Source organism: Gorilla gorilla, chromosome 2 (assembly GCF_029281585.2).
Source record: "Gorilla gorilla gorilla isolate KB3781 chromosome 2, NHGRI_mGorGor1-v2.1_pri, whole genome shotgun sequence".
In the NCBI taxonomy this organism is placed as follows: Eukaryota; Metazoa; Chordata; class Mammalia; order Primates; family Hominidae; genus Gorilla; species Gorilla gorilla.
The window spans coordinates 10,918,701-10,936,509 of NC_086017.1; the positions used below are offsets into that span (position 1 = coordinate 10,918,701).

Consider the following 17,809-nt stretch of genomic DNA (forward strand, 5'->3'; position numbering starts at 1 on the left):
ATGAATTTCTATATATTTATCAATAGTTATTGATTTCAAGTCTCAAGTCATGCTTTTGAAAACTATTTACGTCAAGACTCTATTCATTTGTATAAAATTGTTTTTTAAAAGCAGTTTTTCAAGACTTTTATAAAATAATATCCTTTTGAATAGATACATATACAGGTAAATCTAGGTATATTTTTAATGTTGAGTTTAAACAGTAGTTTAAAAAGCAAATCTTTAATTTTTAGTGAGATTTATCTATTAAAAGTCCTGTCTTCTCTATATTCTCTCTACTTAATGAAAAAGCAGATTGCAAAACAAGAAGATTGATTAGGGGTAATAAGCTTGGTATTCTAGTAATAAAAATCCTTGCCAAAGTCCAATCTTTACACAAGACATTGACTATATTTCAAGGCCAATTTCTAACCCTATATCTAAAACATGGCAGGGGTTTAATCATTGTAGCAGACGCTGTCTATGCCCTTAGTGAATCTCCTACCCTCGCTCCCTTCACCCCTAGGATTTGCCACTGTAACCCTGCAAGATAACACGGTGAAAACCTAACTAAGTATCCCTGACTGAAGGCTATTTTCTGGCCTAGGAAGCATGCTTTCCTCCAAGCAAGAAAAAGCAGAAGTGCGTGAGAGTTAATGCTCCCCAGAGCAACTCTCAAGCAATTATAGATGGGGAGTTGATAAATAAATACCCATCTTTCTAGCCCCGTTGTTGAGTTCCTGAGCGTTGTTCTGCACCGCCTTCCAGTGGTCCCCAGAGGAACTGACATCCAGTTGATGACACTGGCAAATGGCTTGATAACAAACCTCCACTGGCTTCATTCTCTTTCTGAGTAACCCGCTATCCTACCAATGTTTCTTGGGATCCCAACTAAACTTGCATTCAAATCCTTGATTCAGAATCTATTTTGGGGGGATCTCAAATGAAGACAACAATGTTTGATCAGTAAATCAATTGACATGTATGAAAAAATGTGCACATATGCAGACAAGAAAGCTTCTGCCTGTCTGTGTCAAAATAGGAACGATTTTTCTTTCTTTAACCTGGTTTATAGCAACTATTAGAAATGGAATTCAACTAAGTGTTGCAAGAAGTCCATCATTTATAAATTAAGATGGAACTTACTTACCGTACTTTGTCTCCAGAGATTCTTTGAGTATAAATAACATAGACAAAATCATGGAATATTAAGAATGGCAAAGGAACTGAGAACTCTTTCTCACAGCTATCAGGTTGGCCCATTGAAATAACAGGCAGACCCTGGAGATGTTCCATAAAGCTGGCTGCTGCTAAGGTCTGCTCTGATACCTGCTATGTGATAAAATTTCCTGACACTTAGCAGGAGTTGATGTCCTGGTATTCCACCTGCAAATGGTAGGTCTATAGGGCACACCAAGCACGATGATATTCATCCTGGAAATGTGGTGCTGAGCTCAGAAGTAAGTAGGGTGTTAATTATCCATGACTAGTCACATAAAATCATGTCTCATACTCAGTTCTGGCCTGGAATGCAGGGTACACAAAGGGAGGTACTCATTGATACCAGCAGGAGCTATATGCAAGCTTCCAAAGGAACAATTAGTCCTTCAGTGCCTCATTCAAAGGCTGCTTAGGGGGTTGTTCTCCTTGAGTTAATGGGAGTATGAGTGTTCAATGAATGGAGATTAGCCCCAGAAGACAGGGAAGCAAATTAAACCCCTATTTTGATTTGAATTGGGAGTGAATAAAGTGTTCACTGCTCACTAAACTCAAGTGAAGTTAACATGCAAGAATGAATAGAGACTAACTTCTCTGTGTGGCAAGGAAGACCTCAAGGCAGTTAGCACCTGGGAACCTCCAGGGATAGAGCTGAGACAGAGGTGGTCATTCATCATTCTCTGGGGTGATAAGAGTTTTTCAGTAAATGCTGTATCAATGTAGATAAATCTTCCTAGAACCAATAAAAATGCCCTTTGCCTTTTCTATCTTCTATTACAAGTAATTGCTATTCACCTTGTTAGGAATATCTTGAAAGTAGTCACAGAGTACTTGGAGTGCCTGCGGGATGGAAAGTTTGAAGGAAAAATGTAGCCGTATATCATTGACATTCATGAGAAAATTCAGATTAGATGTTTGAAAGGCAGGTCCCCAGGAGGCAATAGAGAAATCAGGAACAATATTGTGCCAAAAATACCACTCTGGCCAGGACATCAGGGAGTTTATGTCAGGTAGAGTGAAGGAAAGCAATTTGGAAAGAAAAGATATATGTGCTTTTCTATATGCATTTAGTTTATTTATATGCGTACATCCTCTGAAAAACTAGTATGTTCTGGGAATTGACAAGCAGATTGGGCCTGACACTTCTAAAATATGTAACTGTGTTTATGTTTCTTTTACTCTAAAAGCTCTGAATAACATCTTGCAATATGATCAATACTTTTTCAAACTCATGTCTTTTAAAAATCTGTTTGCAACCAATAAGCCAAAAATGGGATGTGCTCAAATATCACTTTACATTTGGGAGGTCAGGTTTATGCCATTGGAGTTTACGTGCAGATTACAAAATATTTTTTCTTTCTAAAGACACACCTACTCTGGTGTCCTAAAAATCAGTTGTCTCACTGATGACACACCAGAGATATATGTTTTTTAAAATGTGGGCTGGGTATGGTAGTTCAAGCCTGTGATCCCAGCTCTTTGAGAAGCTGAGGCAGGAGGATCATTTGAGACAAGGAGTTTGAGAATAGCCTGGGCAACATAGAAAGACCCTGTTTGGGGCAGGAGGATCATTTGAACCCAGGAGTTCAAGGTTGCAGTGAGCTGTGATCCCACTACTGCATTCCAGCCTGGATAACAGAGGGAAACTCTGTCTAAAAAATAAATGAATAAATAATAAATAAATAAATAAATAAATAAATAACGTGAAGCTGTTGTGGATGATACCATCCTTGCTGGGGTGATATTTCTGCACAAAGAATTTCACTTCTTTCCCTCTTCTAGAGTGTTTGAATAACAGTCACTTGATGACAGTTAGTTCAGCTTAAGCCTACTTACTTTTCTTCGTTCCCTTTATTTAAAAAAGTCTTATGTGTCTGCTTTCAAGGAGACTCTACTGAATTCTATCAAGATAACAAGAAGAACAATAACTCAAAATTATTATTGCTTTTGAGAGGCTTTTTCTATAATATACCTGAAATACATTTAAGGCACTCATAAGTAGCAACCAATCACCCACTCATTCATTGAATGAATATAAGTTAGTGCATCATGTATACAAGGACACATACACAAGATCCTGAAAAATACACCAAGCAATATGCTGAAAAAGGAGACATGCCACAAATATTTTGTTTATTCATTTATTAAAGGTAAATTGATTAGAAGTTGAAAGGAAAGTGGAAGTTCTTTTAAATGAAGGTTTAATGAAAATTTCGTAGAATAAGTTCATCGAATCTTGACAATGATAAAAATTAGAGAATTCCAAGGAGATGGACCAACATAAACAAAGATAAGACAGTCTTCAAATAACTTGATCTTTTCAATTTGGTTGTTTTGTACTTACTTTTGTAGTAATAATAATAATAATAGCAGCTAGTATGTATTGAGAGTGCAGATTGCCTATAAAATATTGTTCTAAGCAGTTTATATGAGTAAACTTATCCTCACCTTAAATGTGGAAAGTAGCTACCATTATTAGCCCCATTTTACTGATGAGGAAACTAAGGCACAGAAGAGTTAAGTAACTCACACAAATCCTTCACCTAGTGAGAGCCACAGGTCAGATTTAAACACTGGCAGCCTGGCTATATAGCATGGACTCAACTGTGACTGCCCCCTCTTGAGGCGCTCATGGAGCCAGTCAGTGACTTTATTTTCTTTTCCATTTTCCTACAGACATGGGTAGACTGACAAAGTCAATGCTGTCTTGGACATGTGAGCTCAGGGCCATGCAAGATAAACTCCTAGCTTAGGTTGGTAGCTATGCTCTAGAATTAGGACTTCTGATTACATCATGCAGGGAAAAAGGATTACTGTTAGGGAAACATGTATTCTCATATTCTTCTTTCCTTCCTTGGATACTCTAAATCTAATCAGTAGCCATCAAGACTGAAGCAAAGGCAGTATCTGGAGCAACAGCCTGCTGTGGATCTCACTACAGCCCTTCCCTTCCTGGGTGTTTTCTCAAAAGTACCTTCACAATCAATCTGCCTCCTGTGCTGCAAGCCAGTTAATTTTTTTTTTTCAGACTAATTCCAAATACATATATCCAGGTAGCTAACAATAATACTGTGCTTCCTGTAAATAATATGGAAAGACCACTCATTGTGAAGTCAAAAGATCTGGGTACAAGGCCCCGATCGACCATAAAACATCTATGTGCTTTTGATCCGTTACTTGAAGTAGTGTTATATTACTTGGAAGTCGGCCTCCTCCTTTTGACCACAGCATCTCGACTTTTACACTTGTCGTTATTGAGTTGCCCGCTCTCCCATCTCAATTTGGAAATCTGAGACCAGAGTTCTTGCTCCATTTACTCAACTAATGTTGCTGATGATAGATAGTAGGACCGTCATGGAGTCCTTTGGATTCCTGGCCCAGTGTTCTTTCCACTGAGCTAGTCTCCCACAGTGTGCTCTGTGGAACCTAAGCCCTTGGGGAAGCTCTGCAGAAGGTACTTTTTCTTCCCTCTAAATGTGATTTTAGCATCCTGACATAATCCCCTCCACACCGCTAGTAGCCCGTGATACTCTTGCCTAGACCTGGATACAAATTAAGATCATAGTTTTGTCCCAAGTCACCTACATTCAGAGGGTCCAAAATGTAAAATAATGCTTTTAAAAGAATATGAAGAATTTATCCTCTGTGGTTACAGGAAAGTTAGCTAATCTCCCTGAACCTGAGTTTTGTTTTTTTTGTTTTGTTTTGTTTTCCGGGTAGTTTAAAAAATCAAATGAGACAATTTATTTAAGAAAGCATCTTTCACATTATAAATCAGTTTACAAAAGCAGGGTACTATTTATATAAACATGAATTCCAGATATTGGAAGGTGGCAATGTCTGCTGTTAGTAAGAATGCAGGAAGCACACAAGCAGTGTTGAAAAATCTTAGATAATATTTTAGTCCCCTGCCCTTGGAGAAATGTATCATGAGGTCAGTGGGTGAATTTCTTTGCCTGCGAATTGTATCTCCTTGGATACAATTTGCAAAGGGCTGAGGAATGAGGTTGGACCCCCATGCCCCATACCACAAAGTATTTCTGCTCAGCAGTCATGTATTTTGCAAAAATAACCTACCCACAACGAAGTACTACCTGATTTAAGTTTCTGCAATTTCTAAAAGCCGGGGCACTTAAGATACTGAGATGAAATAACATTCCCTGTTCCCAAATGAATAATGCATTTTCTCACTCTTTTTTATTTTTATTATTTCAAAATTCTTGCCTCTCTTTTGCAGAGAAATTTCCCAGAGTTTTACAGCATCACTGTTGACAGGCAACCACATTTTCCTCCCAAGGCGACTCCTATTTCTGTGAGGTCAAGATTGACAATGGGAGCACATATCAGGGGATGGGTTGATGGAAGAGAAGGCAAAAGGTCCAATTGTCCAGGGGCTGGGGACCATGAACCTTAGCCAACAGAAACAGAATGGAATCAGTGTACATCCTGCTGTCAGTGCTCTGTGATTATTTTCCCCTTTCCTTCTCCTAATGGATAAGCTTGGAGGAAAGTGCATTCTTTCTCAGGAGAGAGCTCAGAACTGCAGGGTTTTAGTGTATTTATTGTGCTACATATATATATACACACACACATATGTAAATACACTGTATATACGCTACATATATATATAAGTTTCAATAATTCTTTCCTAGGTAGGTCAGAAAATTCACATTTCTATGCATTATTAAAAAGAAGTTATGAGGCCAGGTGCAGTGGCTCACGCCTGTAATCCCAGCATTTTGGGAGGCCAAGGCGAGTGGATCACCTGAGGTCAGCAGTTCAAGACCTGCCTGACCAACACAGTGAAACCAGTCTCTACTAAAAATACAAAAATTAGCTGGGCATGGTGGTGAGCGCCTGTAATCCCAGCTACTCGGGAGGCTAAGGCAGGAAAATCACTTGAACCTGGGAGGCGGAGGTTGCCGTGAGCCGATTGCACCACTGCACTCCAGCCTGGGTGACAGAACCAAACTCTGTCTCAAAATAGAAGAAGTTCTGCCGTCATGTGTGGTTAGAGAGTCACTGATTGGCATGAAAGCAATTAAAACCCACCCAATTTTCCTGACCACTTTTATAAGACAGAGAAAATTTAATAAGTTAATCCCTTATGGATATCATGGGCTCTTTGAAATTTAGAGAACTCCATTACATCCTTTATTAATTGACCCTAAAAAAATTAGGAGCAGTCTGTGTGGTAGGTAGTATTGTCACAGTATTTACAGTGGGCAACCCAAGAACAGAGGTTCTAAGACTTACTCAAACTACATTGTTAGCTATTGACACGATTAGGACTCTAAGACCTCTGTTATTCTTGTCCATGGCTCTTTCCCCTTGATTAGACTTTCCCAAAGTGTGTTCTGTGAAGCGTTCACTGTTGGAAAAGCACGACAGAAAACCGAATCCCATGATCATGGAAGTTTGGGAAACAGTGCAGGCTATACCCCTGTCTTCAAGTTCTGTAATGTACATTGGCCCTGGAGAGATACAGAAATCCTGCAGGAAAGGAACTGTTTTGCCTTATTTAGCCTCGCATTTTGCATATTATTTAGCTGGATGGTGCTTTTTTTAAGCCCCATAAACACACTGTAGGAACCCTTACCCTGTGCCATCTAGCTTTATAACAACCCAGGGTGGGAGTCCTCAATTTGCACCTCTAATAAGTAGAAATGTTTCTCTTTCAAATGTTCAGATTTGAGCAAAATCTCCCAGAGTAAGCTTTCGGCAAAATTGTAAAGTCTGTAAGATTGGCCATCGGGATGAAAAACATGGACTCAGGATTCTGATGATACTGGTCAAATGAGGGATTTTTCTGCCACTTATCAGCTGTGTGCACTTTGTCTAGTTACTTAGTTCCTCCCAGTTTCAGTCTCTTCACCTGTAAAATGAAAACAATAATTGTATACCTCTTATTTGACTGCCATGAAGATGAAATGAGGCAGTGCCTGTAACTCCTGGCATAGAATCTCGCTTCTGTTGGGTATTTGAAAAATTCTATTATTACTATTATTCTCATTATCTTCCTTTTCAGCCTACCTCCTGGCACCCCATTCTGTCTCTTCCTCCTATTTTTCTATCTTGTCACACAATCTTAAAGGACTCTGCTTCCAGCTATCTTGCTTACCTGGTATAGTGCAGAGATGGTATACACGATGCCTTCCAAGACTGGGCAGGTAATATGAAAGAGTGAAGGGAACTAGGTGTGAGACAATAGGGGGTGTCCCCCAAACTATGGCAAACACTTGTGTTAAAGGGCCAGTCACTCCGGATATTTGTTGTTGTTAATGCCGTTTTGTTGTATTTTTACCGCATGGAAATATGGACTAGTGATGCCAAATTTTCAGATATTTAATGAGAAGTCAAATGTTTATTTTTATATGTAGTTTTCCAATTTTTAAACACTCTTTTTAAGAATCTGTTAGACTACCAGTTGATGACCCCTGGACCAGGGGATTTTTAGCATCCTGTTCCTATGTAGTAATAAAGAGCTGCAAATTTAGAAGTGTTTAAGAGGTCATCTAGTTGAACTTCCTACTTGATCAGAAATATTATTTATAATATACTAGAAAAGGTGTCATTCATCTATTCCTAGTCAGAGAGAACTAAGCATCTCATGGAAAAAAACATTACACTTTGTATGTACAAACTCACTGAATTCTCTTATGAACCTCATGAGGTAGATGCTACTTTTTCCATTGTAATTATCATGTAATCCAGGCTCAGAAAACTGATTTACTTCTTCTAAAGTCACAAAGCTATTAAGTGTCTGGCAGATTTTAAGAATGGAATTCCAGACTGTTTAGGTTTCAAAGCCAGTGCACTTAACCACTGGCTAAACAATTCTACTTGTTAAAATGCTCAGGGCTGATATTAAGCTGAAATTTGCTGCCCTGAAATGTCCACTATTTGGTCCCAGTTTTGCTCTCCTGAGACACAAATAATAAGTTTAATCTTTCTTCCACGAGACAGCCCTTCAAATATTTGAAGATGACTCTCCTCTGCCTGCTAAATCCTCTCTTCCCCAGGCTAAACATACTCGTTTCTTTTCACTGACCCTCATAAGTCATGGCTTTCAGCCACTTCATCATCCTTGCACTGCTCCCCAGGAGAGTATTTCAATTTGTCAAAGTTCCTCTTAAACCATGATGCTCAGAAGAGAACACAATCCCTCTGTGTAGTTACACAAGTGCAGGTCAGGATGGAACTAGCACCTCCCTGGTTTTGGCCACCATGCTTTTATTAATGCAACCTAAGTAATGCCAGATTTTTAGCAACTATGTAAAAAGAAAAGCAAACATTGAATATTGGTCCAACTTCACACTATAGAATTTTATTCTCTGCTTTTTTTTTTTTTTCCAAACTTGAATTGAAGGAAAGCCACTTTTACTCACTCTACTCCTACCCAATATATTTAAGCAGGTCATTTTTAAAACTCAAATACATTACTTAGTATATATTCTTATTAAATACCATCTTTATTTATTTACTGTTTTGGCCGATACTGATCTGTTTTGTTTTTTCTTTAATTTGACAATTATAGCAAAACAGAAGAGAAAGAAACATTTTCTGTAGTGTGACCACTTTTTCTTAAATACATTAAAAAAGGGTTTTTTCCTCTACTGCTCCAATATTGCTCGCAGATAACTCTATTTATATTTTCCCAAAAACAAAATTTTAGAAAGTGCTTTGCACACATTCTTGTTTTAATAGGACCTTGCTATATTATTGCTTTGTTTAGTTTTTTAAAAAATTTGGAATATATGAAGAAGCAAAAACACTGAAAAGAAAATCTGCTGCTTGCTATTTTACTTACATATATGTATTATATATCTATATAATTATATGTTATATCTATTTGTATGTATGCATCTACCTTTTCATTCTTTTCATTCCAGATATTTCTGATTTCTGCTATCTGATATACTCACTAACTCTTCTAGCTTTCTGTGATTCTGAGGTTAATCAAATATTCAGTAGGATTGGGCTGAGAACTTACCACTAGAAACTTCTCTCTAGGGCAACCTTTAGCCCAGGGGTGGGAAAACTATGGCCATGAATTAATTATTCTTCACCTGTTTTTTGCAAATAAAGTTTTTATTAAAAAAACTGCCACTTCCATTTGTTTATGTCTTGAGTAAGACTAGTTTTGCATTCTAATAGTACAGTTTAGTAATGACAACAGTGACCAGGCTGGAAGTATTTGCTATCTAGTCCTTTATAGTCTTTTACAGAAAAGATTTCCCAATCTCTGCTTTAGTCATTAGTAAGTAGTCCCTGCATTCTATTATTGAATTCATTGCTGAGAATTGAAACTAGCATAAATTCCTATCCCTGTACTAAACGGCACTGAAAGCAAAAATAATTTAGCTACTTGCTTCAGGAAATTCTTGCTTCTAGAGGACAAAACTTACTTTTCAAGACCAACATCATCATCTGTATCAAGAGCCTGACCTTCTTGTACTCGTCAAATTAAAGCTATTATGCCCTAATCTCTACCCACATCTAATCAGCTCCTCATCTTGCAAGAACAACCTCAAAATCACCTAACCCAGATCATGAAGCCCTAAAAATATTGTTTAAAAAAAAAAAAAACCTCAGCTGAATTAAATTGAAAGGAGTTTAATTGAACAATGAACAATTCACCAATCAGGCAACCCCTGATTCTGGGGCAAACTCCAGAATCACAGCAGATTTGGAGAGACTCCAGGGATACCTCATCATCAGAACAAATTTGTAGAAAATAAAAGGGAAGTGACTTACAGAAATAGGAAGTGAGGTACAGAAACAGCTGGATTGGTTACAGATTGGCATTTGCCTTACTTGAGCACAGTTTGAACACTCAGCAGTGTATGACTGGTTGAAGCATGGCTGCTGGGATTGGCCAAGACTCAGCTATTGTTTCAGGCACATATTCCTAAGTTATATTTTCAATCTTGTCTACCTATTAAGTCAGGTTACTGTTGGTCCTCAAGGACTCAAATATAGAAATATGAATTTCTTCAGGCCATTTCTAGTTTATATTAACAATATCACCCACTTATTTCTCCTTCTGAGAAAGTATTACCACTATGCCAAGTTGTATTCTCCCTGACTGTGGAAAGTCTAGCAAACTTAGATTTGTCCAATGAATAAGTATTTCTTGTCACCTTTTTAGGAATGGAAAGTCAACACTACAAATCCTCAAAGCTATAGCAGCGTCACTCATCTACATTCTTGTATTCTGATTTAGATAAATACAAAGAGCATTTCTATAAGATATAATTACCTGCACATTGCAGATAGAAAAACAGGTGCACACAGAGGCTGGAGCTATGCTTTGGTGATGTGTGCAGTGCCCCAGATCAAGAGGTCACATAGTAGGGGGGGACCCTCAATCAGGGATCCGCCTTCAAGCCCCAGGTCTCGTTCTAGGTCATGGACTAAATTTTATTTAGTTAACTATCACCTATATATGTAAATAATGGCAACTACTTATCTCCTCTAGGCCTCAGTTTCCTCAGCTATGAAAATAGAAAGCTGACTTCTATTATCTATATAGTTTCTTTCAATTGTGAAATTCATTGAAAGTATGATTTTTCAGCAGTCTTAAAACTAATTTCTTCACACTAGTATCTTTCAGCAAGACTTCATGGCCTCAAGCAAAAGGCATATGAGAGATACTCTCTTCATGACTGAGTTAAGTTCTACAGCTTGGTTTCTCTGATTAAAAAAAAATTGTAGAAATGATTCTGACTATTTCCATAACAAACATATTTGCATTTATTTCATGCTGTTAACAGCTTAACATGTAATCATGGCTCCTCTAGGAAAAGCAGTACTGCTTCTTCTATGACCTCATTAAACACGCTGTGTTATATCTTTCTACTAATCTATCATCTATTATGGCTGCCTATTTTGAGAGCTTGGCATAACAATTACCATAAGTAATAGCATTATATTCTGAAAACAAAGAATTTGATGGCACAATTTATCTTGCTACTTGGCCTAACTTAATGGTGGTGGGGTTTCCTAGTCTATACTATATTTTTCTCAGATCACAAATAGTTCACTTTTTAATTTATTATTGATTTAGCTTAAAAGTAAATAACTCCGTGAATGCTAAAGTTGGAAATCTGTTATAAAAATTATTAAAAATCTTCTCTTCCTTCTGGCCATGGATGTTTATCACACTGAAATAAAACTGTGGAGCTACCTGAAGAAAGTGAATTTGAGATTTTTAATTTATCTGCTGTAATTAACTGGTCAACTAAAAACAAAAGGGCAATTAGTGCTGCACACATTTGTTCTGATGATGAACATGGCAACTGAAAATGGATCTTGATCTTCACTATGAAATCCTTTAGTATCAAAGCAATGTTGCTGTAAATAAGGGGAGAACGAAGCCCTTGAGGAGTCACGCACTTGCAACAATGATGTCCTGATAAACAAAAGCCACACCAGTAAGACAACTAGAGAGAGAAGTTGGCCAATATTTCAAAGTAATATTCCTCCTTGACCATTCTACTGCCCTGTACTTACAGCAATAACCAAAGCCTTTTAGTAGTAGTTTCTACTTTTCCTGCCACCAATGTGAGAAAGTCATTTCATGTACTGCAAAAGAGGTAAGAAAAAGGTATAATTTGTAATTGACCTGAGGATTTCCATAAACAGTATGTATTAATGCACATAATTCTCCAGCGTCCAAGTCGGTGTCACCTAAATGTATTTATAGAAATTAAAAAGCACAGTGTTGACAGAATTGGACAAGAATAATTTTGTATTTTCCCCCACCATAGAGTAAGATGTTTTAAATTATTTTAGACATTCTCTGTAGCTTCTAAGTTAGGTTGGGAAGTACCAACCCTTCATGAGCACCTTTCAGAAGCTTATTACAGAGCTATGCATGCACATCTACTCCGCCTTTTTATTCAAGAAATTGACCCTAGTTCTCACTGGAAAAAATAAAGTTGGAAAACTCCTCTGTAAAAGATAGATAAGAGAATAACAGAGGTGCCATCTCTGTTTAGGTTAACTCTCATTATCTCTCAAGCCTGCTGGACAAACCAAGGTTTAACATGGCAGCCACCTTCCAGAATTTTCCTGATGCCTGAGGTCCAGCCATTATTTGACTTACACATTTATTCCTGGTTTACTGGCAATTGTGCACATTTATAGACTGACGAATGGTTTTAGAGCCAGGAGATGGAGTGAGTGAGAATTTTCCTAAAAAAAAAAAAAAAAAAAAAACACGATTATTCTGAACCAAACGAAACTCTTAATGTTGTTTGGGTTAAGCATAATTAGCACTGCGTATAACCTCACTGTCACAGCAATAATTTCTGAGTTCTTTCATCTGCCTTCTGGGATCAGAAGCAAGTCAGTGATACATGGTGAGAAGAGGTCGTATAAAGGCAGGGCTCACAGTCTGAAGCTACTTCAAAATACAGGATTGCATCTTTTTCTACTAAATACATGGTATTCTTGTTGAGTACGTATACACTGAATTAGAAAAATACAGTTGGATAATCCTTTAACAGAAATCTTCACAGCCAAATATATTTTAGAGTTTAGAATTCATTAAACGAGAGATCAGCAAAAGAAAATTCCAGAAGCTCAAAAGCCAGAAAGGGTCAGATAATAAATATTTTCAGCTTTGCAAGCCATATGGTCTCTGGAGCAACTCTTCAGCCCTGCCTTTGTAGCACAAAAACAGCCATAGACAATACATCAATAAACAGGTATGTTGGGTGGCAGTGAAATTTTATTTACCAAAAAAAGGCAAAGAGCCAGACTTGGTCAGCAGGCTATGGTTTCCTGACCCTTGTTTTAGGCTTTAGAAAGGCAATGGGGTACGAATTTATATGTATTTCTATATATTTATAAATTTGTGTGTACAAATTTATATGTATTTTTATTTGCATGCATATACATATTATAGACAGATATGTACATTAAAGATACATATAAATTTGTGTGTGTGTGTTATATATATATAGTATATGCCCAATGAACAATACACTTATCATCAACCAACATCTCTGTTTCAGCAGAAAAATACATCAATATTTATAATAAGCTGGGTAAAAAGATCTAAGCAAGCACACATTGCTTGGTGTGTATTGCCTGGGGACAGTTCTCTGCCACCAAATAAATTTTGCCACCAAGCTTACATGTAAGTTTCAACTTTCAAAGATTCTTTTTAATTGCAAGAAAAGGGATTATAGACCTGTACATACTCTTTCCTTGAAGTGTTTGAAATTATTACTTTTGTACTGAGCAATTTCATGCAAGAAAAAGTAAATACACGTTAGTTTATGAACCAAGATACTCACTGCTCTGGGCCAAATTATCATTTAAAAGACCTCATCTAAAACAAAATGCTGGTGATACATTTTTGAGACTCCTTTTAGGTTCTAGAAGTTTCTTTAAGTTAGATTTATATATTGGTTTTCCTTTATTACACCATTTTGCCTCAAGTGACCTGTAGGATTCTAGGAACCTAGAATTAATTCCTGTGGCTATTTTGCATGTCAGTGACTAGCAGAAATTTTACTCACTGAATATTTCTACTCGATTCTGCTGTGAGTAAATAACTACACTTTTCTTAACTACATTGTTGTCATTGAGCCAGAGTATTCTCCTTCCTCAGGCAATTTAAACTTTTACAAATGAAACTTTTACAAATGGCAACCGATGCATAAATATTAGCTATTTAGGCTAGCAGTATAGAGGAATGCCAAATAAAACATCTTTCGGGCTTTGGCCTCATTATAGTATGCTGATAAGCAATCAGATGATAAAGGGCAACATTTGCTATGAAATTATACACTGGATGGAATCAAACCATCTTAGAATATTAGAGCTGGAAGAAACTTGAAGGTGACTTCTAGGTCAAACCCTTCAATTTTCAAAGGAGGAAACTGACAATCAATGTGATTGTACATGAATCACTCAATGTTACTCAGCTGGTTAAGAGAAAGAGACAATAGTAGAAGCAAAATCTCCAGATTCCCAGTGTAGCCTTTTTCTCTGTACCACCAGGTTGTTCAGCTGTCAAATGCAAACTTAGCTCATGCTTACTGAATACCTATGAGCTCTGCATTAGACACCACGCCGAGTATTACGAGTAAGTGTTACACATGGTGTTTATCGTCAAGGTAAAGTACAAAACCCTTGGCAATATAATGGAGTCTTTGGTAAGTGCAAGCCTTAAGAGAAATACATTGAGTCAGTGTGCTCTAGAATCTTTAAGAGAAACTTCATATAAATTCGAGATAAACGATACAGGGGACTGGGCGCTGTGGCTCACACCTGTAATCCCAGCACTTTGGGAGGCCAAGATGGACGGATCACTGGACATCAGGAGTTCAAGACCACCCTGGCCAACATGGTGAAACCCTGTCTTTACTAAAAATACAAAATTAGCCAGGTGTAGTGGTGTGTGCCTGTAAGCCCAGCTACTCGGGAGGCTGAGGCAGGAGAATCACTTGATCCCAAAAGGCAGAGGTTGGAGTGAGCCAAGATCGCGCCATTGTACTCCAGCCTGGACAACAAGAGCAAAACTCCATCTCATTAAAAAAAAAAAAAAAAAAAAAAGAATGAAGGGGCTTGGGGCTTGTCAGATTACTTAGGTAGAAGGAGACAAAAACAAAATACAAACAGGACTAGGCAAATATTTGTCTTCTTGGCTCAGGTAAGATGTTTCATGATTCTACGATACTGGGTATGATTCTAGGTTCTTTGGATGATGGAATGAATCACAGTAACACTCAGATACAGAAAAAGCAGAACTCTGCTTCTTACAGCTCCAAATGAGGCAAAGGGCACAAAGGAAATTGTACCCAGGAACAGAACTACAGCACGCTGGGACCGTTGGAGGTAGCTTGAGAATGGAAAATGGGATAGAGACGGCTAGGCTTTGCGCACCTCCGGAGGACTGGGTATTTTAAATAATTTTCTAGCCCAAGGAAGTAGGGGCTGTTTCTGGGTGTTAGAGATTTGGAGATCTGTGGTATTTGCGTCTATGTGTACTATAACCCAGGATTATTAAAGCCTAATAAGGGATATATTTGGGGTGGAGTCTTAGCAAACTGTCCATGAAGGGGAACTGAAAGTTTTTAGCTGTAGCTGCAAACTTTCGTCAAGATAACAGTTGTGAGATATACCAGATCAACAGGTTTATTATCTCTTGATGACTTAATGGAGAGATTATACACTTTTTCTGATAATATTGGCAGAGGTCCTGGCTTCGACTGCCATTGGTTTCAATTAAGCAATATGCTGAATTTTTTACAAAATATTGTAGCCAAAGAAATAGATAACTGATTGACAATGACCTGGTCATATGCTTGTCCCTGGAGCAAGAAGGTGGAGGCAATAACTCCCCAACTGTATTGTCTGATGGTACATAGGGAGATGGTTCCTCAAAAGAAAGTCACAGACCTTTTATCACAAGAAGAAGACAGAATTATTGGGTAAAAAAATAATGAATATCCGTTAAATAAGTGTACCATGTAATTTACGTTATAAGCTGAGGCTTTTTTGAGAAAAAGAGTCTATTGATAATTCTGCCATGACAATTGGATACATGGAAACTGTCCAGTGAAAACAGATTTATGGCCATGCTACCATTGTACAGGTTTTTAGGGAGATACCCTAAGGAGGAATTCTATGCAAATTAAATGACATCTATATAGAGATAATACATAATGCACGTGCACAGGAAGTAGATCTTTGTCACTAGACTGGAAGTATTTAGTAGTAGTCTCGTTGGAAAAGGAAGATTAGAAACCTATTGTGTATTGTCTTGAATATCATTCCAAAGACTTTGGATGTTTGTGAAATTGAAAGTGATTAAAGTCTCCATTGCATAAACTGGCATAATTGGACCAATCTTTGTTTTAGGAAGAAAATTTTGATGGTAATATTTAAATGAGTAGAAAGGACAAGAGATTTAAGGCAGGAAGACTATTCAGAGATCCAATTTTTTTTTAATCTTCGAAGCCACTACTCTATTTAAAACCTTCATTATTCCTTTCTTGTACTACAAAAGTAGCCTTTAATTACTCTGTATAATTCCAGTTTTTACTCCATCTCTTTCATTCTCCACGGTAGCCAGAGATATAACATAAATTTTGATTCTGTTCTGCTTAACATTCTCAATTATGATCTGAAAGTACAGCATTCATATGCATTAACATGACCTAAATGTCTTGTATATTTCAGCCTCTTTCCCTTTCTCCAACCTTGTCTCATGCCGCAGTTCTTCTGAATATCAAACCGGACTTTCTCATATCTTTGAACATGCAACTCAAGGCTTGCTATAGGACCTGAGCACACCGTCTCTCTTTCGTTTAGGAAGCTAGTCTCATCCTTCCTTCATACCTATTGTAATCCCTACAGCTCTGCTGTTTTCACCCCATGTACACACACTCTTTGCCTGGCAAAGAGCTACTCATATTTCAAGCCTCAGCTAAAAAATGCTAACTGAATTCCACCCTATAAATCTCATACATATTACATTTTTCTTTAATATTATCGTATTTACTACACAAATATTTTCCTGTGTGCGTAAGGTTTTTTTTGTTTTGTTTCTCTGTTTTTGTTAAATGTCTCTCTCACAAGGGAACGGTGCCTCAAAGGTAGAAATGAAGGATTTTAGGCTCACCGTTAACACCATAGTGCCCATTGTCGTGCAAAGAATGTGATTATATAAAGAAACAAACAAATAAATAAATGCTTATGAAAATATAATTAATGAATGGATAGATAGAACATATGATCTAATTTATGTAAGGCATTAAAGGCTGTGGTATCAAAAGGAATGGAAAGATGATGTCAGACATGAGAACATTTGAGAAGGAACATTGACTCAATATATATGTTGACCCCTGAATATTGTTTATTTTTCCTGTGATTTTTATCCTTTGATTAAATTTGGAAAACATTTAACTTAAATTTTATTTAAACGTTAAGTATAATCAATGTTTTTGGTTTAAGATGAAGTAACTCATGACAGAAAGAAATGATTTTTACAATTTAAAAATACATCAAGAAATAAAAATTTTATTATTTATTATCATCACACTTAAACTCCATACACTTCCAATAAATATTTAAGGTTGCAAGAAAATATGTTTCCACTATGTTAAAGTTTCCAAAGGATCTTATCACTTGATATATAATAGTTTTATCAAATGTAACCTACTACATCTCTTGATAGAAAAGCTGCAAAATTATACCATAAAAAGGCCATAGAAATAATAAAGGCAATAATAGTGGCTGTTTTTGTAAACAATCAACCATAGTCTGTTACAATCATACAGTTCATAATAACTGAGCTTAATTGTCAAGATTAATTGTTGAGCTTACCTAAATGAGTTGTTACAGAACATGGACATAGATAAGTTTATTCTGAGCTTATTTTAAATTTTTATAAGTTTACGAGTTTTTATGAACCTCTTATTAGATTTCTCTTTTGGACTAAAGGCCAAACTAACATTTTATCTTGATTTCATTTATCACTGCATAGCTTAAATGTCAAAATAAATTAGAGAAAATTATGATGCAACCCCTTAGGAAAAGCAAGTCTCGTACCTGAAAGATAACACTGCTAGAAATTGATTTCTTGCAGAAA

At 36.9% G+C, this 17,809-nt stretch overlaps 1 protein-coding gene across 2 annotated transcripts in view; it reads left to right on the forward strand.

The window, feature by feature from the left end:
- CNTN6 (contactin 6) overlaps positions 1-17,809 on the forward strand; it is a 322,134-nt gene that overhangs the window by 36,912 nt on the left and 267,413 nt on the right. The window lies entirely within an intron of this gene.